The 21,245-nt window shown below is 39.6% G+C and overlaps 1 long non-coding RNA gene across 1 annotated transcript in view; it reads right to left on the reverse strand.

The window, feature by feature from the left end:
- Gm32243 overlaps nucleotides 1-20,932 on the reverse strand; it is a 29,682-nt gene extending 8,750 nt beyond the window's left edge. Inside the window, exons 1-2 of the long non-coding RNA XR_382222.3 lie at nucleotides 20,611-20,932; nucleotides 15,172-15,238 (exon numbers count right to left, since the gene is read on the reverse strand). This is a non-coding gene — a long non-coding RNA (predicted gene, 32243). The remainder of the gene's footprint in view (nucleotides 1-15,171; nucleotides 15,239-20,610) is intronic.
- Between the last annotated feature and the right edge of the window lie 313 nt (nucleotides 20,933-21,245).

A 21,245-nucleotide genomic window follows, 5' to 3' on the forward strand; every position in this document is an offset into this window, starting at 1 on the left:
CTGGCGATAGCTCCACTTTTAAGAGCACTTACGGCTCTTGTAGAGGACCTAGGTTTAATTCTAGCACCCATATGGCAGCTCACCCGGTAGCTCCAGTTCCAGGGGCTCAACAACATTTTCTTGCCTCTGAGGGCACCATGTACGTATGGCGCACATATGTACATGCAAACACTTATGCACATAAAATAAAAAGAAATAAACCTTTAAAAAATAATTCTAAGGCACAATTATTCCTCTGTGATAAGCATGGCTTGTATAGTCAGCCTCTCTGCATCCTTGTGTTTTTCAAATGACTGTCTTGGTAGCCAGCCTCCATACTTTCTTGTGTTTTTCAGTGCTGCTAAGTGTTTTATCAGAGTCCATGCTGTGAAATTCTCTATTTTCTGTTCTTCCCTTTTCTTAATCTCAAGTCTGTGTGCCAATTAATTTCCTGAGTTGAGAAATTGCTTCCAGATTTTTGCCCTATTTAGAAACATTTTCCATTGGTTAGGCATGGAAATAGACAAACTGTTAGCACTTTTAGCCACTAAAATTTCCAAACCATTTCCAAACCCTGAGAAATCAGACACTCCTTTAAACTAGCAAGGCAGTCAGCCACCTTCCCTAAACTTAATAAAAACAGTTGTAGGAACTGATTTAGGCAAGCAAATCATTACTCATACAAAGCCAAGGATATGTCCTACATATCAATATGAACAAAAATAACTTGGTTATTCAGCTTGATTGGGAAATCTAAATTATGACCTCACTCAGAAATACCATGGAAGACTTTAATGATCTCTTACCAACAGATGTGTTTTCATGAAAGATTAACATGGATTTTATTCCAGGCGTATTCATATCAGGGATATCTACTTGCAAACACCAATATTAAGAATAGAAGTCAACAATAGGAAACTCAGACTACAATGGGAACGTCACTGATAAGATAGGTTTGTTTGTGTGTTTTAAGTCTAACGATGTCATAGAATTTATAGTCCTTGAAAATAGGGTCTTCTTGGATTTTAAATACCTTCCTCCCTTATTTCACAGGCAAGATATCATCTCTTTATTAAACTTTTAGGAAAATTCAGACTTTTAATCTCTTAAAGATCATCTCCAACTAAACTCTACTAGGCTGCTGTGTTTTGAGGGGACGTTTGCAAATGTGCCTGCTCTGTCTCACAGAGCTGTTAGTGTGCTCACACCTGTCCCCATTTCCGTTTTCCCATCTGAAAACTGATGACATTATCCATTCTAATAGCTAATTATGGCAGTAAATTAACATATACAAAACCCCATGACATATAGCTTAGTAAACACTAGCTAGTTCATAGTCATGTTTAATAAAATGCCTTTTAAAAAAGTCATCTCAAGTTACTTCACGCTACTATAGCATTGGCGGTTACAGTGGTATTCTTGTTCCTTCCTCCATTCTAAGTCACATAGAGCAAAAGGACCTGGAAAACCAAGGCTTGTTCTGAGACAAGGTACTTCTCCTGGATGAGCTTTTTGCCTTGTACAGAAGGCTAAGCCATTAGAGACCATGTCCCTTATCATAATAGAAGTGAGTAGAACAGCCACACTGGAGCCTAGACCTCAAGCAGAGGGTATGTTCAGCTGCCTTCACTGGGTGTAACCAGGCAACAAATTTAAATTCTTTCCATGTCTCTATTACTTTGGCTTCTCTTGCTGCTGCTCTCTTGCTTATTGTGTTTAAAATATGGGACACTGGGTCTTTTGACTGAAGATGAGGTTGAGAACATAAATTATTTTCAAATTTAGATGCTAAGATTAGTATCCATTTATCTCTCTTCAGAAATGAAGTAATTATGATGCCCAACATATGTCTTTTTTAAAAAATCAAAGTATTTTATTATAATAGGAGAGATGGTCATTTACTGCTTAGCCTTGTTTATTTTAAATGGATTCATGTGTTTGATCTAGATGAAGGTTCTGGGTTTGTTGTTGTTATTTGTTTATGTTTTTGTTGTTTATGTATTGTTAGAAAACACATGAGCTGCCTGTCAAAGTCCCAGGCACTTTGTACCATCCTAAATATTTAATTCAAGATGAAAGACTTTAAAGTAATCCAGGCAGACAAAGATTTGAATCACAAGATCTAAACACACTGTGGTCCCACGCTTTCCCTGTGTCCCACAGAGAGGACAGAGATTAAAAGAGTTCATTCTTTATGATTCTTTCAAAGATCTTAACACAGTGCTTAGCACTTACCAAACACTTAATAAATGGATTTTGGTTGTTATTCCTACCAAACAAGTTTTTTCAATTTTCTTTCTCTTGTTAATTTTTTTTCTTTCTCTCTTCCTTCATAGTCTTTCATGGTTCCATTATCCTTTTTTGTATTCTATGTGCGAATTTCTTAACTATTGTTTTGGGTTTTTTCCCATTTCTTAGACCATGAATTATGTGTTGCCTGCCTCACACATGGCTTTCATTGTGATAATCCCTGACAACCAAAACCAGACTCATCTGTACTTCTGTATAGATTACATTTTGGTAGAAGAGAAAGATATTCATCTAATAATTTGTAAAGCATGAACAGTTGCTCCTGCAATGAGCATTACAGCAGAGGGAGGCACATGCCCTGAGAACAGGGAATAGAGAAAAATGACCTGACAAAATGACAAAAGGAGGCTTCCTTAAGTAAAGGACACTTAATTTGCTTGTTTGGGCATCAACTACCATTGCCTACATGACTGTATGAGAGAAAACCACACCATAAGAGTGGACAGAGCTTATCCAACATCATGACAGCAAAGAACACAGAAATTTGAGCTCCCGAGAGATGAGCTAGTATCCCAGAAAGCAAAGGTCAGCAAAGAATACAAAGAAACTGTCTGAGGATGACATGGCTGTCTGTTGTTTTTTTGTAAAGCACCAGTGGAAAATAAAAAATTACTATGGGTAATTTTTTTTTTGAAACATGGCACCCATTAGAAAGTCTTTAGAAGGGAGAGTTGAAGTAGATAAACCCATGAGAAACCTACTAAAGCCATGATTGAGAAAGATGTCATGAGTGTGGTCTAGGATAGTGGAACCCCGAGAGACTGCACAAGGGACATCAGTTGAGACTTTAAAAGGAGACTGTTAAGAACTATTCAAATTCTTCAGATAATGGAAGGTAAGATGGCAGCTTTAGAGGTATGCTAGAGGTAGGGCAAGGACATATACATGAGTTCTAATTGGATGGTGTTAGTTTTAGATGCCTTTGAGACTCCCCACCCCCCCCCCAACAAATGTTAAGTAAATAATTAAGTATATGAGTCTGGAAGTCAGAAGAGATCTGAACTGACTAGGTAGGGCTAAAAATAATCTGTAAGCACAAGACAATTACAAACACAGAAGTGCTTAAAGTCAACTTTTGGAGTTTAATGTAGATTAGGTTAACCTGAAAGTACAGAGTGGACAGCACTAAAGTAAGTAAAGTTTAGGGTAAAGGCTAAATAGCATTGGATGCAGATCTTAATAAATAAATATTTGAATGCAACTGCAAAGACTTGTATAAAAGTAATAGAAATGTATTTTACATTTTATGACCTAGAAGTCATTGTGAAGCTTAATAAAACCCATTTCAGTGTGTGACATAGATAGACATACTACAACGTAGACAAGACCAAATTTAATCCCTTGAGAATTTTGGCTATGAAGAAGAAAAACTAGGGAAGCTAAGGGTAGAAGAGAAGTTAGCTGGATGAGCTGTCTGGGGAGGATTGTGGATTTTACGTTAGCACAGATAAAAGCCAAGGAGGAAGTTCCACTTGAAGGAGAGAAGGATGTAACCAGGTAAACAAATGTAGCTAGAGAATGGGCAACTTGGTATGAGAGAAGGCTTGCTGTTAAATCTGAGGATCCTAGGGATGGAATCCACAGAAGAGATCTAGAGTCATAAAGGAAAATAAAAAGTAGTAATACTGATATCCTATAGACAAGATGTGGTTACTATAGGTATAGAAACATTGCAATGGGGTCTTGAAGAGAGGGCGGCTCATTCCTGGATGCCAGTGTCCAAGTGTGAATTTTCATGGTGGGATCACAAGATCAGAAATTTAAAAGAGCAAACTCTCAGATGAAGGAGATTCTGTCCAATCCAACCTAATGAATCCAAGCTAAGGAAGGAAGGGTTAGAGTGGCTGACCATCTGTTACCTGCTGTACAATAGCATCTATACCAGTCAGAGGTTAGTGACTAGTTATCCAAAGGGAAGGTTAAGTACTACAGATTTAGCAAGATTATTGCTAGACCTGAAGTTCATGAGTGAAAGTACACAGATATTCGAGTTGACCAAGCTGAGAATTTTTGTTAGGTAGGAAAAAAAAAAATGACCTTCTTCAATTTAGCAAGAAGAAAATGAGAAAACTGTAACACGCATTCCTAGACAGGCACTATAGATCTTCACACTCATTTATGCATAGGTATAATATTACCCATCATTTTTATATTGGATATATAGTCAAGTCAAAGTTACCCGACTCATCCACTACACTAAGCTCATGAAAAAACTTGTAACTTTGGAGACTGAACAAAACAGATGGAAACAACAACAACAACAAAACCCAACTATACCACTTTCAAGAAGCATATTGAAAATTTCCAAATACAATATACTTCTGTTTTAGCTGATCTCCTAAAGCACGGCTAAACTGGTAGATTTAAAACATTGAGGTAGAAGCTGAGCAATCCAGAGAGCTGCTGCAGAGATTAAACTTTGAAAGTATGAATCTGTTATCATCCCTTTCTTCAACACAGACATCGTGACTGAGACACACACCCCTGGGTAATCTAAGCTGGGCTCCTTTGTGTGGTTCAGGATAGACTTGAACTCAAGATCTTCCTATTTCTGTCTCCCAAGCACTGGTAGAAAAATGGTAAAACCTTTAAAAATAAGAACTGTAGAGATTTTAGCAGGAATTAATTGTTTAACATTAATCTTCTGGAACTTTGTTTCAAATTTTTCTGATAAAGGTATGTCTAAAAGTCAGTAATCATGGTGTTGCACACCATAAAGCTTTTTGTTCCATGTTCTTCAGGTCATGTGACTTTAAAGAAGCAAAGACAACAGTGCCTCCAGTATCATTCCAGACTCCCATCACGCCTCCCAGACATCAGGACACAAGTGAAAAACAAAACCAAAAAACAATCCTAAATTAACTGCATCTTGTCTTATTGCTCAACGGCCTTCAAAGGATTGAGAAATATGTTTTGGCTGAACTGGTAGCATTCTGTTTCCTATCCCCAGCCCATCCCACCCAGTCTGCACTTCTTCACTGACCACTGATGGTTGTCAGGGTGAAAACTCTCAGACAGTAGACAAGAAATATGTCATGGACTTTCTGGTTCTTCCAGCTTCTGTCTAGGAGCAAAGCCAGCAATCCCACACACTGAATCCCATTCTTTGTATGAATAAAGAGAAAGCACGGGCTGCTTGGGCTGCAGGGATACCTCTTCTCATCCTCCCTCAGAATGAATAAGGCTTGGCAGCTTGTGAGAAAGGCAAGTGCTGGGGCATGCCAGGACAAGAGAGAGCAGTAAGATACCTCGCTGTCTTCCTCCTGTGATCTTTCATAATTGGGACAAGGAGCTGGCAGGACAGTAGGGACAGCTGGTGCACAGGACCCAACACTGTCCTTCTGAGCAGAAGAGTCCATCAGCAGCGCGTTAAACACACATGCATTGCTGCTCTGCGGTGGCGGTGTTATTGTACTTGAAAAGCTGTCAGCTCCACAGGGAAAACTAGACAGCAAGCTACAAACAACTTTGTCTTCCTTAAGCATAATGTTAAATGAGAATCAAGTACATAACTGTGGGATTAGCACATGCTATTGAACTTCTAAAAGCAAATTTTGTCCTAGTCAGAGTGTATGAATATAGACTTCCTAGAGGAAGTGATACATAAATTTAGAAATGGAGAAATACATTTATATATATATGCTAAATGTCTATGAGGCAGACCAGGGGAACATGCTAGATTGCAGTTCTATAACAAAAAAGAAATGACTTACTTATGTGAACACACAAATACATTTGCATCTAGAATACCAAAATATGGGAAGAGATATGCTAGACAGACAGGCAGGCAGACAGACAGATACACATAGATATGTGTGGTACATATACATACATATATATTCTGTATAAAACATATAGGAGATGGAACTACAAGAGTTATCTCAGAAGACTTATATTATCAAACACAGTACTACTGTGGGCATCTACGAGCAAGTGGGCAGCTAAGAAACACACCCAAGACTCTGGCAAAGAGGGAAGAAAGACTTGTTGGTTTGAGCAGGTAAGAAGAAACAGTAGATAATTCTCAACGCAGTGCCTCTTAGAAAAAAAGCAAGGAGCTTTAATTGGGAAACACATACATTCAGACATCAAAGACCGCACTGCACAGAGGTGGGCACATTGCGGAGCATGCTCAGTTGAAGACAAACCATCATGTACACAAAGGTGGACAGTGAGAATGCCTCTTGCCCGGAAATTTTGGTATTATTACAAGCAAAGATTACTCCAGGTCATCCTCACCCAAAAACGGTCAGTCTGACTGGGTAATTTTGGTGGGTTTCTTGTAAGTTTCTTTAGGTGGCTTTATCTGAAACAAAAGGAAACATTGAAGCTATTTCAAGTTAAGGAAGAGGACAATCGTTTTTCCTCCCAAAACTTGATTGCCTAAGTCTCATGGAAAACAAAACAAAACAAAACCCCACTCTTTTCTGTCGCACTTACTTCCTGTTTCCCTTTACTTTTGTGGGTGTCCCATAGGGAAAATGCCATTGAACTGCTGGAGATATGGCTCATCGGTAAAGGAGTTCACTGCACAATTCATGAAGAGCCTAGGTCGAGTGCGTAGAACCCAAGGAAAATCTAGGCATGGCTGCAAGTGTCTGTAAACCCAGCACTGGAGTGGAGATAGGAGGATTCCAAGAGCCTTGGCCAGCCAGTCTAGTTAAAGTGGCAAGCCCTAAGTCCATTGAGACATCTTATCTCTAGGGAACAAGATGAAGATTAATAAGGCATCTCTCTCTCTCTCTCTCTCTCTCTCTCTCCCTCTCTCCCTCTCTCTCTCTCTCTCTCACACACACACACCTTCAACTTAGGAATCATAAAAGTCATATTTGACATTGTCAGTCACAAGTTTTGAATTTTTTTAATAAATCATGGTTTAGTTTTATTATTAATAAAATTAAACTAACACATACCAATACATCGGGCCCTGTAAATGTTAACAAAGTGTACATCATAGTCCTGCAACTCTATGTATTATCTATTTCATTTCAAAAAATGAACAATACTGCTTTATTCAATTCTGGAATCTTATACATTTATACATTCACTTATTGACTCCTTTTAGAATTAGCGGTCAAGGTCATATGTACTTATTGCGTGAAGCCCACATAACATGAGGACTGAAATAAACTTTGGGTAAGCAGAAGAGTGACCCCTGACTTGCAGAGAAAACCTCACCCAGGTTTCCTGCAAAGCAGAGCTGGAGTTACTATTTGGAAGTGGTTTGTGAATTCTAAAGTAGGACCCTAGACCATGCACAGTGTTACTGTGCCGTTGTGGGCATTAACCTAACTCAACTATGTTGTTACTTTTTCTGAATGTGATATAGCATGCATTCATTAGCTGAGATGGTTTCAATGACCTGATTTTAACTTGTCTGTTTGTTTATTTTCTTGTTTTATTTTCTTCTTTGCTTTAACTTAGCTATGTTGTCTAGGTTATGAGTATCTTACTGTAACTTACATAAACTCTGACATTCACACTTCAGGCTCTTCTTAAGAAAAGGTGATAATATTGGGGTTTATCTCCTGAGAATGATGTGGGCACTCATTTGTGAGTCTCCTTGCTTTACTTTTTCATAGATGGAAAGCATCATCTCAAGTTAGGAATTCAGATGAAGGCATCATATTGGACTTTGTTCCCAGTATTAACTTGTCTTTTGGTGCCATATCTACTCCGACCATGCTACTTGGTACTAGAGGTTTAGGACCTAATTCACACCTCTGCATAGTCAGCTGGGTTGTTTTGTTTTGTTTTGTTTTGTTGGTTTTGTTTTTGGCAGATTCTACAACAGCAGATACTGGAAGTGACCAACCTGGCAGAGGGAAAGAAACCTTCCCGTAGGATCAGGTTGATCTGTTCTTCCCCCATGTTGCTTCCAAGAAAGTTACCCAAGCAACAACCTTTACCCCAGCAGCCTTCTTCATGGCTGCCCCCGCAGTGCCTTCCTGTAAGCCCAGCTGCATCTAGTTTGCAGCTGCCATGGCTGTCACCTCCGCCTCCGAGCCTTCGTCGTAGGCTGCAATTCTGAAAGATTCCCATGGCTCCTGCCTTTAGCCCTCATTCTTTGAGTGGCTGCTTCCAGAAGTTTTGTCTCTGTGGTAACTTAAGTATTTGTGGTTTTAGTTACCAGACTCATCACTTCTACCCAGCTCTCAGTTCTTCACATTAAATTTTGTGTGTATGCCTGACGTGCTTCCTGCATCCAAGGAAGACATGGTAGGTTACAGCCTTTATAGGTCTTAGATATATATTAACTTCCCATTTGCTTATCTGTACTGGGTTTTTTCTACTCTGTAGTCTTTATTAATACTACCGGTGAGCTTGGCTGTCAGCCATGGATCTTATTTTTAAGTGTGCTGCTTTGCCTAAATGCTGGTATTTAGTACCATCTTGAAATCTTGGTCTAGTCTCAAGTATGGGAAGAGTAGTCAGCTGCTCACTGCGACACCAGGTATTGGTGTTCATCTAGTTTTGGCCATATGCCTTGGGCTCTGGGGTTCAGGTACATTATATAACTTACTTCTCACAAAGACTGTGGGTAAAGACTGCAGTGAGAAATTAGCACCATTTTATAGTATGTACAAAAGCTCATATAAGATGGGACAACATGCTTGAGGGCAGAGCTAAATCAAGTGGGCTTCCCTCTATATCAGAAACTAAGGTGTCAGGGCATTTTCTGAAATGTGTACTAACAAAGGCTTTGCAGATTTAGAAGACCTCAGCTGCATTATATCATTTGCACAGTGGTTCAATCCCATCATCAGTGTGGGCTTCTCTAGAGGATCAAGAGGCTCACTCCATGAAAAGGAAGGCAGAGTGATCAGACCTAGTCAAAAGCCTGTGGGTAGGGAGGGTGTGTGCCTGAGGAGGGAGCACCCCTAAATGAACATGTTGTCAAACTGCCTTCTAAGTAAATTTGACTTGAAATCCATAGACTCACTGTGACTCTCAGCCTGCATCAAAATACTCATTGCATAGGGTGGATGCTAATGCACAGACTCCTGTGTGGTTAAAGTGCCGAGAGTGTGCAAAGCAAGGAGGAGTGCTTGTCTTAAGTGGGATGTCTGTGTCCTCTCCAGCCCTGAGAACATCACAGAAGACAGAGTGAAAGGGATGGAAGTGATGGAGAATGGGAAGAGTGGCCTGAAACCAATCAGATACAGCACTGCAGTCATACCCATTAACACACAGCAGCTATGGCTACCTGCATGAGCTGCTACCCTCCAATGTTCAATTATAGATAGAAGAGGCTTACATGAGACCCCATTCCTTTCTAAGGAGCTAATGGTTATTGCTGGCTTCAGTGGGGTGTGTGACACTTTTCTTTAATAATGTGATCACTCACTCATTGACTAGGAGTTCAGAGGAAAAAGAAGAGGGATACCACAGGGAAAATGGGTCTATATAATCACAATATATTTCATACATGTATAAATCTGTCAAAGAAGGGAAAAAGAAATACTCTGAAATGGAGATTCAATGCACCATGAGTTGGGAGAAGAAAAGAGTCACCAAGAATACACCACCAACCTTATAAATAGTCACGAAAAATTTCAATTCAATAATGCTGAATTTATTATGTTGCTGCTCCTATTGTGTTGCTGCTCCTCCTATTTGGGAGAGGCCAGTCCAATCTCTTTTTCTAGTCCTTGCACTGCTTGGCTAAATAAACATCTTGTCAAAACTGTCTGTGTCTCCCAACTGAGTTCTGCTGTCCTTCAAGAGGACAAAACTGGGGGGCTGGTGAGATGGCTCAGTGGGTAAGAGCACCAACTGCTCTTCCGAAGGTCCAGAGTTCAAATCCCAGCAACCACATGGTGGCTCACAACCATCTGTAATGAGATCTGACGCCCTCTTCTGGCATGTCTGAAGACAGCTACAGTGTACTTACATATAATAAATAAATAAATCTTAAAAAAAAAAAAAGAAGACAAAACTATCCCATAACAAACAGCAGCTATGCCAAGCACCTTGAGAGCAGGTGCCCTCAGCTCGCTCCAGTCCTAAAACATTGCCATCAGTTGCATCTCAATGTGCAGGTGACATTCACCAGTGCACGCCATGTTCCTCTAGATGTACCACAAATACTGACAAGGTCCTAGACATAGAAAGAACACAAATGAAAGAAGAATGTGGAAAGACTTCCTTGGGAAAGCGGTCAATCATCAGTCCGTGGCAAAACTCATCTAGAGGTAAAGAATGACTTAAGCTTCTGATGAGCAGTGGCATTTTAAATTAATGACACTAGAAACATGTTGGGGCCAGCACCTCGCAATATCTTCCCAACAAGACAGCATCTCATAGTAAGTAAAAATAATTGCTAGACAGCAGCTAATTTTAGGGAGATTAAAATAGAGGAATTAGCAGAGGGTTTACAGGGGCAAAATTATAATGTGTCAAAGTGTTTTGAAAGTACAAAGAGAGTTTTGAAAATATATTTTCCTTCTCTCTAGAAGAGATGAGGGGAGGGGAAGGAAGGTTTGTGGTTGGTCTTTAGTTTGTTTGCTGCTGAGTAAGTGAAAAAAAAAAAAAACAAGAAAGAAAATGGGGTTCTTCCAATTTCAAACTGTTTCAATATGGTTTCTCACACGCCCTACAGAGAATTTCAGAAGGCATGAACCCAGTCACAAATCGCTACACATCAGCACTTTGCATAAGAAGAAAACATCCATATTTGACTCAAGCAACAATGAAATCAATACAGAAACATTTCCAGAGAACTCCTGCAGGTTTTTTTTTTAAATGCATTTACAGCTAGTATTTCCTGCAAATTAAAAAAAAAAATCTTCTGACTGTTTAATAAATCAACTTTAGATACACAATCCCTAAAGGTCCATGATGTTCATTATCATTGCCTGGGGAGTCCCCTGAAGACCCAAAGAGACATTTGTTTCTCATGCTGTTTTTACTCCTATTAGATGGCTTATCTCTGCTGATTTTTTTTTTGATGATTTTGAATACAGGGGTTAATTCATATCTTATAATCTTTCTACCAAAGCCCCTTCCAAAACTTGCAGAAGGTCATAAAATGAGCATCTGACCCACTTGGAAGCCAAAATATTGCACTCAGTCCTCTGGCTTGGGATAAAACATTTCAATCTGTGACCCACAGGGCACATTCACCCTGCAGTGCCCTGTGAATACAGCCCAGCACAAAAGTACAAATTTACTTAAAATATAATGAAGATATTTTGGCAATGTTTTGAAGCTTGACTGCACGATTCTCAAATGTGAGCCCTGTACATGGTGTTGTCAATGTTAAAAGGTTGAATACATCTGGATCTCTTGGTGAGTAGTGTTATGGCTACTCATTGTCTGTGTTTGGGGAGACTAACCATTGAATGTCTCAGCCACATTCATCATTTTGGATGTTCCAGAAGTCAAACTTGGAAGGGCTTCATAAATAATGAAAGATAAGGTAATATTTACTTACCATTGTGCCCTTCCCCTAGCCTTAAGTGCGCTCTATCAGACCTTGTTTTGCCTCAGTCGGCTAGCCCACCTAGGGTGTAGTCTTTAGACCTAGGCCAAGTCTATGTCCTGCCACCTCTGCAGCTTCCTGCAAGAAGCCACTACTTGCTGAGCAGCTGAGTTTGTCTTCCTGGTGAGATCCTGGCAAAGTAAGGGATGGCCTTCCCCTCTTTATATTCAGTCTTAAGAATTAAACATTGGGACTTGATTAGAAATTTTGTCTTGGTCTCATTCTTCTCTCATCCATCCTTCCCATCCATCCCCACTTTTCCTTTCATGAACCCAGTTCTCTGTGGCTGCTGGCGGCTACACACCATCAAGAAATCCTAAGTATCCTTCATGAGTTTGTTAGTGTGAAAATCTATTGCTCTGAATTCACATTGATGATGTAATATCTGAAAATAGGTCCTGGTTTTGAAAGTTACTAATTCATGAAGAAGAGTTGCTAATATTAGATGATATAAAGGAATAAAAATGTTCCTCTTGGTATCAGAGTAACTTGGCTGGATGAGATGGTACAACAATGTCCAGCAATGAAACCAATCAAAATGAGAAGCAGAGATCAAAACATGAAGATTTGAAGGGTTAGTTGCCCTTTTATCTAAAGCATCAATTCTTCTGCAATGTCAACCATATTCTCTTTATATTAAAAGCATGCATACAACTCTCCATTGCATTTCAGTTTCCTCTTTGTAAACCAGATGTAGATAAGATTTTTTTGAGGACACATGTGAATTAATATTTCAAGAGAATCCCTAGATAAACACCCCACAAAAGACTTCAAAATATGCATCTGCTACCATTACAAGTATTCTATTAAATTAGAAAGCCTTTATACACTGAGGATCTGTTTTGTTTGTATTTAATTTCTTAAATTACAAAGGGCCCAGTAAACTCTTATCTAGAATGTGTTAAATTCTTTGGTGCATTTAAACTGGAGGACTGCACTGTGAGTTACATAATGGTCAAATAGCCCAATCTCACACTTAGTCTATGCAAAAATTAAATGGATACATATACTCACCAAAAAATACCATGATTGGGCCATTAAAAAAAAAAACCCAGGCCAGGCATGGTGACAGTGACAATAATACTGAATGTAGAATGTTGGAGGCTAGACTTAAACCCTTGCTGAGATTTGGATTGCAGGAGGAACAATCTTTGAGAAGTGCTACGCTATTCAAGTATGAATGTGTGTGGTCTTCTTAACTGTCTGGATGACATTTTTAAGGGATATCATCCATGGTGCCCTTTAAATGAGCATGAAAATTCCTTTAAAATAGATTTATTTTGAAATAGGTGTGTGTGTGTGTGTGTGTGTGTGTGTGTGTGTGTGCGCGCGCGCATATACATATGCATGTGCAAGCAATGGCAAAGGGCAGAAGTAGTTGTTGAATCCACTGCAGTGGGAGTTATAGGTGGTTGTGCATAGCCTGATATGTGTGCTCCCAATCAAATCTGGGTCTTTTGTGCACACTCTCAAGTAATGAGCTATCTGTCTGGCCTTAATTGTCATTTGTTTCAGATAAAGCCCTCTAGTAAAACTCATAAGGACTCAAAAACAAACACCACCACCACCCCCCACTCATTCTTTTTTAAGTAATTTGATTTAAAATATGTTCATTATAACACTAAATTCTCTCCAAGAGATTTCACCTCAGCTGTTTAATATGCACTATATGAAGAAGCAGAACCTTGAACTGAGCGTGGAAGGGAATGAACGTGAATGGCTCTTTGTAAAATGATTACCCTTACCTTCATCGGGGTAGACTATCTGGACGACAGCACACAGAAGCCCACAGGTCACTGGAGAACTGTGATGCTGCCTGCCAGAAAGCTTTGGAGCAGTGGAGATGCTGTTCTGTGAAGTTGCAGCAATAGGGATAGAGGGAAGGATGAAAGGAAGGTTCATGGATGATGGTCCAGTTCCTCAGGAACAGATCCATAGAACTGCAGGACCAAACGCAGCTTGGGATGGTGATGGAGAAATGATGTCCACACAAAGGCAAGTTTCTGAACTCTATGCCTGAGTGCCTGGGAGCACTGGCAGTTTGGCAAAGGAAGACCAGGGTAATGTTGATAAAAATGGATAGATGTGTATACGAATTTGCCCTGTAGCTATGCCACATAGACCTACTCATTATATTTTGAAATTTAAATGTGATTTTAAAGTTTTTGATGAACTTTTACTAACTGTGCATGTTAATAGGGAACAATGTTGTATCTCAATACAAGGATGCAACCTCACTGACATATTTGAGAAACTCTTCTTATCATTACTTTATGTTTGGGACCCAAGTTCCCTCTTGTAAATCTTCATAATGTATCACATAAACTGCTGTAAACTAGGGTCTCCTTAGTCTGCTACCAAAGTCTAGAACGTACCTATTCCTTCAATCTGGTTATGTTCTAGCCTGTTATCGAATACCCCTGCAAACCTTACTGGCCTCTAGTGACCACTGTTTACATAGAGAGCCTTTATTCCGTGCTGAGGATCCATCCTGGTGGCCTGCTCACGCTTTCCAAGTTCCCTGCCACGAGCCCCATTGCAATCGGTCAGATCAGGTTTTAAACTGTGTGCTCTAACCCTTGAAATGGACTGTTTTATGGGGAAAATGAATCACTTTTCAGGTCAGGATTTCCTCAAAATGGTTGACCATCAATTAATCTGCAGCTTAAGGACATACATCCTTCCCACCTCACTTTGATAGCCAAGGTAAGACAATGCTTATACAGTCAGTACTAGGTCATGTGATGGAGATCTAACCTCTGAAGATAGGCATGAATGTCAATTAGAATTTCCACTCTACCATCTATTTGAAAAGTGTGGACATAATTTTGTTTCTAATACCTCAGCTTCCTCAATGATAACATGAAATCACTAATAATACTATGAGCCCCAAATTTAGTATAAAGTTCTTAATGATTCTCAGCAAAGACTGATGATGGTGTGGCTGTTGGTTAAGGGAACCCTGCTTTCGGCAACCTTAAGAGTGTGTCCTCCTAGTTAAGAGTATGTTGTATCTTCACAGACTGAAGCATTTAAGCCTTAGCTGTACACCTAACAGTAAGAACATCACCACTCCGTGTCTCAGATTAGTCCAAATGTATCTATTATAATAGACTAGATAGAGTAAGCTAGATAGCGTGCTCACCAGGTTAAGGTGTGTGCTATGAAGCCTGATGGCACGGGGTGGTCCTCAGGACCTACATGATGGGAAGAGATAAGCATCTACTTCCATGCTCTGCATGTCAATATGCAGCAGGGAGACATTCCCAGTTACTAGTAATTCTTCTGAACAAACTTTTAGCAATGTTAGTAAGTGTTTCTAAAAACATGTTTGTGTTTTTAAAAGCTCCACATTTTTAAGTGGTGTCAAAAGAGTAATAAGCAGAAGTTGAACTCACCCTTAAAAAATATTTTGTGATGCATTTTCTTTTCTTCTTTCCTGCAGTTTAGAGTGCTCATGTTTTTCTTCATTGTTGGAAGGATGAAGGCATTACAATAAAAGAGAACATGCAAATTAATTTCATTTTTTGTGATACCTTATTAAATATCCATTAGGTTCTATATAAAATGCCCCAAGATAATTAAGTCAGGAAGTTAAAAAAAATCTAGTGACCATTCAGGATAGTGTTAGTAATTCTAGAATACAGTAGTGTCTGCTCTATGCTAAGCTTGGCAGTAAAGCCCTGTTGAAGTTGCTGAAATAATTCCCATGAGCAAATTGGAACATGGGAATCAGAGTCAATGTGGTGAAGTTTGAATGGATATGGGGTCACGGGACAACATAATTTCCAGCAGAGGGTCTGGGTCTCCCAAGAAGAATGTGCACTTCCTACAGAGATTGAACAGAGAGAGTGTAAGCAGAAGCTACAACCCCAGGGAAAGATGGACAGCTCATGGCCTCCAATCACAATGAGCTGTCAGCTGAGGAGCTAAAGTAGACGGGCTGCAAGTAATTATTCACTGACAAGGTACTTGGTCCTGAGAAGTGGTAACTTCCTGTGTCAGAAGCAAGAAGGAAAAGAAACTGTCCATTCCTCGAGGATACCAAAGAAAGCATCACACGGAGTATTATACACCACTGAGTGCCTGAAGATGCTTTTAGGCTAAAGTAGACATTGCTCTGAGGAAGCCAATGCCTGTACTATAATCCTGCCACGTTTCTCTTCTACATAGTGCTATGAATAAATCCTGGGAAACCTTTACTCTTTGTTTCCCACTGAATTCTCTCATGTTGGAGAATACCTATGCTTTAGGCAAATGAGAGCCACAGTTTCATTCTGTTTAAGATATCTATGTGCCTTTTTATTAGCACAGATATTTTCTATCCTACTCTAATCTGAATGTGGACGATCAGAGAGCAAGCTGTGTCAAGAGAAGAACAGGATAGGGGCTGGAAGGAGAGTCAGCAGATGTGGTCCTGGGCACAGCTACGTTTATGTTTTGGGGAAGTGGAGAGCATGTGAAGAGAGAGGAAAGAGAAACTTCCAGTCGGACCTAGACTTGGTGTGGACTCTAATTCTGCATCACCCTGGGTCAGATGCATTGATACATTTCCTTCAATGAGCTCACTGCACTAGTTCCACTCGAGAAAACCCTGATGATGATCTACTTGGGCAAAAAATAAAAATAAAAATAAAACAGTCCCATTGGACATGAAATTTTAATCTGTCCAGCATACTGTTTTCCAGTACAGTAAACCATATAGACAATCTTAGGTTTAGTTATGATGGGTATGACCTTTGCAGCATACAGAGTCACTTGACTCTTGGACTATTCTAACATCTCCTAAGCATGGATGCTAAATCTGTGTGTATATGGAAATTATCTACCTGCAGATTCAGCAAGAGATTTGATGCAGAGAAATGACTGTTGGCTATAACTCTGATTATGTGTTCCTCTTTAAATAGTTAAATACAGCAAGGCAGCGCAGCTCCTCTTGAGCAGAAGGGAATTTCCTAGGTTCTCTGGGTGACCTTAGCTTGCACCAGCTCAAGGATCAGATGGTAGGAAAAACTTAACATTTCCTAAGCTCCGCTTCTGCTCCACCACTGTGTAAGGAAAATATTGACATATCAGATAACGTTGGGTGGGTACCAAAGTTTTGGACTGCACATCTGCTAGGATTATTCTAAGTACAATTACCTTAATCCAAGGGGGGAAATCACTAGTATCATTTTTTTGATCCACTTAATTTAGTAAATTAATTTACAAACCTAGACAATTACCAATGATAACATGAAGGATTTTGTAGGATTATTGCAGTAACTTGAATGAAACTCTGCTGACTTGGAGGTCTTTGCTTTTATATAAACAGGGCTGGCATAGCTTATCTATTTCATGATTCATTGTAAACAGCTTAACCCCATTACAAGAAATACCTGGCTGCTTAAAATTTGTACTTATGAGTGTCAATCAGGGGTTTTGAACTCAAAACTTGGTACATGAAGAAGGAAAAGCTAAAAGAAATGTCTAAATAGAGACTTGTATCCACTAATAAGGTTTTAAACTTGACAATTAGGCCAGGTGCTAAACAAGATGAACGGCCAAAAGTAAGATAAAAGTTGGGAATTTTGGACACATATTTAGATGTTGCCTCGTTGAAGGTGAAAAAAAATATGATTAACTAGATATAAATGCCAAGGTGCTTATTGTTTGAGCTAATTATTGACTTTCTTTTGTATATCCTTAAATATCCTCTAATTTGCATAGTAGTCTTGGCATGTTTGCAATTGTAGAAATTAATTTTAAATATAAAAGTTTCCTCTCTCCATCATCTGTATTTTGTTAATCCATAAAGAAAAAATAATCTCATGACTTAGAATATAAATGTTAATATTCTAAACCCAAAACCACAGAGAAATATGATAGAAAACAATCTAATTGCTTTGAGAAGAGTTATTTATGATGATATTCCTAAAAATTTTATGTTTGAAAATAAACATAAGAATAAAATAATTCATATAAAATCTTCAACCAACAAAGGGTAAATGTCTATCTCATGTCGTGTGTTTAAAAACCAGGGTTTTTATTATTATTACTATTATTATTATTATTATTATTCAGAAATACCAGGACTTAAGTGTATGCCCAATCTATGTTATTTTCCAGTTATTTGTTGCTAATTACATATAATTCTCTGGGCCCTCTTTTTCTCATCTATAAATGGCTTAGTATTTATAAGTTGTATAAAGCCATACATTAGTGCACATGAAATACCTTGGCACATACATGTGCTCTGTGGAGATAGAGGTATTTTGATTAGAGATGTTACTATTAAACTTTATATTGATAGGTCATCAGGAGTAAGTTATGTTGGATAATAATTATTTGTTGTGCTTGTGTTTGTAAGAAAGAGAGAAAGAGAGAGAGACATACAGACACACAGACAGAATAGACATTCCTGTGCCACAGCCAGTATGTGGAGGCCAGAGAATAACTTTAGGAGTCAGTTCTTGCCTGTTTTGGGGATCTAAAGTCAGATTCTTAAATTTGCATGTCAAGCATCTTTCCCTGGGTCATCTCTCTGGCCCCTGATAAGTTCTCATGGGGACACCGGGAAGGCTTTATTTATGGTATTTGAAATGCATTCAGAGTTGCAGAATTAGATGTAGTCTGTTTCATCTTACAGTGACTTTTTTCTCTGCCCCCCTCTGCCTCTGTGTGTGTGTGTGTGTTTGTGTGTTTGTGTGTGAGTTTGTGTGTGTGTGTGTGTTATACACATGTATATATGCTGCTGTTCATCTGGTGCTTAGAAGCCAGGAAGGATGTGGAGTGCCCTACTCTATCACTCTCTGCCATATTTCCTTGAAGAAAAGTCTATTATAGAACCTGGATGTTAATATCTTGTCTAAACTGGCTGACAAGCCATCTCCACAACCTTCGGTACTTCTTAAAATGTTTAACACGTTCATTCCATGTCCCTTGGTGGCCTTACACCAGTGTGCTTCCCTGAACTTTGCATGGTCTTCCTAAAGTCAGCTCTGGACATGGAAATCATAGTTTACAAACAAACTAACGATGGTACTTTAGGAAGGTGACCACTCACAAATAGCACAAAAGTGGCACTTTCCATCTACTTTATGCAAGTTCACAATGCCTCTTCCACGGCGTTTTGAAATGAAACCCCGAATCCACTAAGCCAAAAACCCTTTCACAGAAGTCCGTATTACAAATTGCTATTTATCAATGTGCAAAAAGCCCCTTGCAGATTGGTAAGACAGATATGACTATTTCAAGCAATTGCTGAATGATTTATGAAAGGTCCTAACGCACCTGCTTCCTTGCATTGTCGCTGGCTTGGTGCTTGGAGTGTCCCACAGTCTCTTGTGTGGGGTATACGGCCTGTGCCCACCAGTTACCTTGGATCATCGATAGCTTCCTGGCTGGAGCTTTCCAGTTTGGAGTGTGAACAGGCTTCCCTCAGGGGAGCCAAGCGAGAATATGATGTGACCCTGGAGCATGCAAGGCCAGCATCCTCCTAGCTGGAGATGCTGCCTAAGGGATAAGTGCAATATGACTTGTTGATATGGTGTTGACAAGATTTCTGAAGCTGACAGGCAACCCACCTCACCCGTGTGCTCATGATTCCACGGGCCCTGCTCTGGGCCTTTTCTTCTCGTTCTGAGTGGATAGCTGCTGTGATCTGACACAAGTGTACTTTTGGATTAGCGTGGGTTTTACCAGGGCAGACTGAGAAACCATATACTGCCTGGAAATAAGAGAAAGTTTCTTCCTAGGCGGGATCCATTCTCTGTTCTTTTTAAGTCAAAAACCAAAATGAGTTCACGGGGGACCATAAAGGAAAGCCCCAGCCCTTGGTAAGGTTGTAATTCCCCTGCGTGCGCAACTTCTGATTTTGATTAACGATAACGGCTTAAAAGCAAAGGAGCTTGAAAAGCCCAAAGTGTTATGATGGAAAGAATAACACTATTTTTTTTTAAGGTATAAGTTGTTTTTCCTTTGAAAACCCAATGCACCGTGTAAATAAGGGATGAGAAAGAGGACTCAGTCGCTTTTCTAAAATCTGCTTTACCTTCCTCCGACTTTAAACCAATCCCTTAAAATGATTGACTTTCGACTTTGGTAATTAAACATCCCTGGTAATGTAGGGGTCATGGCCATTGTGAAAAAAGAGATGGCAATGCAAGAGGTATTCCCTTCAGGAGTCCATGAGTCTAAAAGTCAACATAATAACACATCACCGTCTCCAAGGGAGCCCATGTAAATGTGTTACCTTAGCAGTTAAGTGTATAAATGACTTCCTCGCTTATGTAGACTTCTGCACAGCTCTTACATATATCACGCAAATATATATTTACTAGAGAGACCTCAGAACTTTGCTTATTTAAAACAGACATATTAAATAAATTATCTTCTTTCAGAAAATTACATTGGCACTGGCAGAATTAGCCTGTGGTATATTATTTAAATAGATAGTCTATGCGTCCATGAGGGATGAACTTGCTACTTCCATAACTTTAAAAAATGAGTAGGAAGAAAATCAAAATACCCCTGCCCCTAAATCATGCCAACAGAAATTCAGATGCCTTTATGTCATACTAAATGGTTTTCCCCACTGCAAGCAAGCCTCCTTGCAGGGGAGGGGGGAGGGGGCGTTACATTCTACATGTAAGGAATTGTTTTCAAAAGAAAAATGAATTTATTTCCGCAGTATGACACACAAGACATTCTGCCTTAAAATCTCCCCCAAAATATCTAACTCACAGTCAGTTTGTGGAAGACATTCATAGCCAATCACAGACTTGCTCTTCCGTTTGCAAGATGGGTGGACAACGTTGCAGTTCTCACTTTAAAGTGAAGTGGAATATCCCACTCACCTGCACATTGTGTTCTTTTAGTCATATGAGGATGCACCGTCGATTGAAGGAGCTAAAGGAACCTCCGCGCAGAAGTCTATTGGAGTGTTAAGGTAATCACCTTCGTTAGGAGGAATGTAACCCATTCATAGCTTTGACTGTGTGAATGTGTAAGGTTGTATCATGAGAGCTAGAAGGTCAAATCAAGTCCATTCAGAATAAAACCTCACAAATAGACAAATTACTTTGGAAACTGCCCTCTCCCCTTTCCCCTCCCTTCGTTCCGTGTGCTCACAAGTGACCCAGTTTACGAACACGCAAGCTGCTCAGTCTCTCTGGTTTACAGTCCTCTTCAGCAAAGATCACAAAAGCATCAGCACAGAGAAACTGCTGTAATCAGTCAAGTCGGAAGATGACACACTTCTTCGAGTTCTGCTTGCCAAAAATAGGATTTCATCTGCTCTGGATTTTTTCCCCCCACCTGAACCAGTTAATGTAGTAAAATGCCAAGCTTTGAGAGCGCAGGATCGGGGAAGCTGAGGTTTCGGTAGGTGGCGCTTCAACACAGCCCACCTGCCTTGGCTTCCATGAGACTGATAGCTAATACCTGTGGTGCATCAAAGAGGCGCTTGGCCCAGTTTGCTAGCACTGCAGCT

Source organism: Mus musculus, chromosome 13 (assembly GCF_000001635.26).
Source record: "Mus musculus strain C57BL/6J chromosome 13, GRCm38.p6 C57BL/6J".
Taxonomy (NCBI): domain Eukaryota; kingdom Metazoa; phylum Chordata; class Mammalia; order Rodentia; family Muridae; genus Mus; species Mus musculus.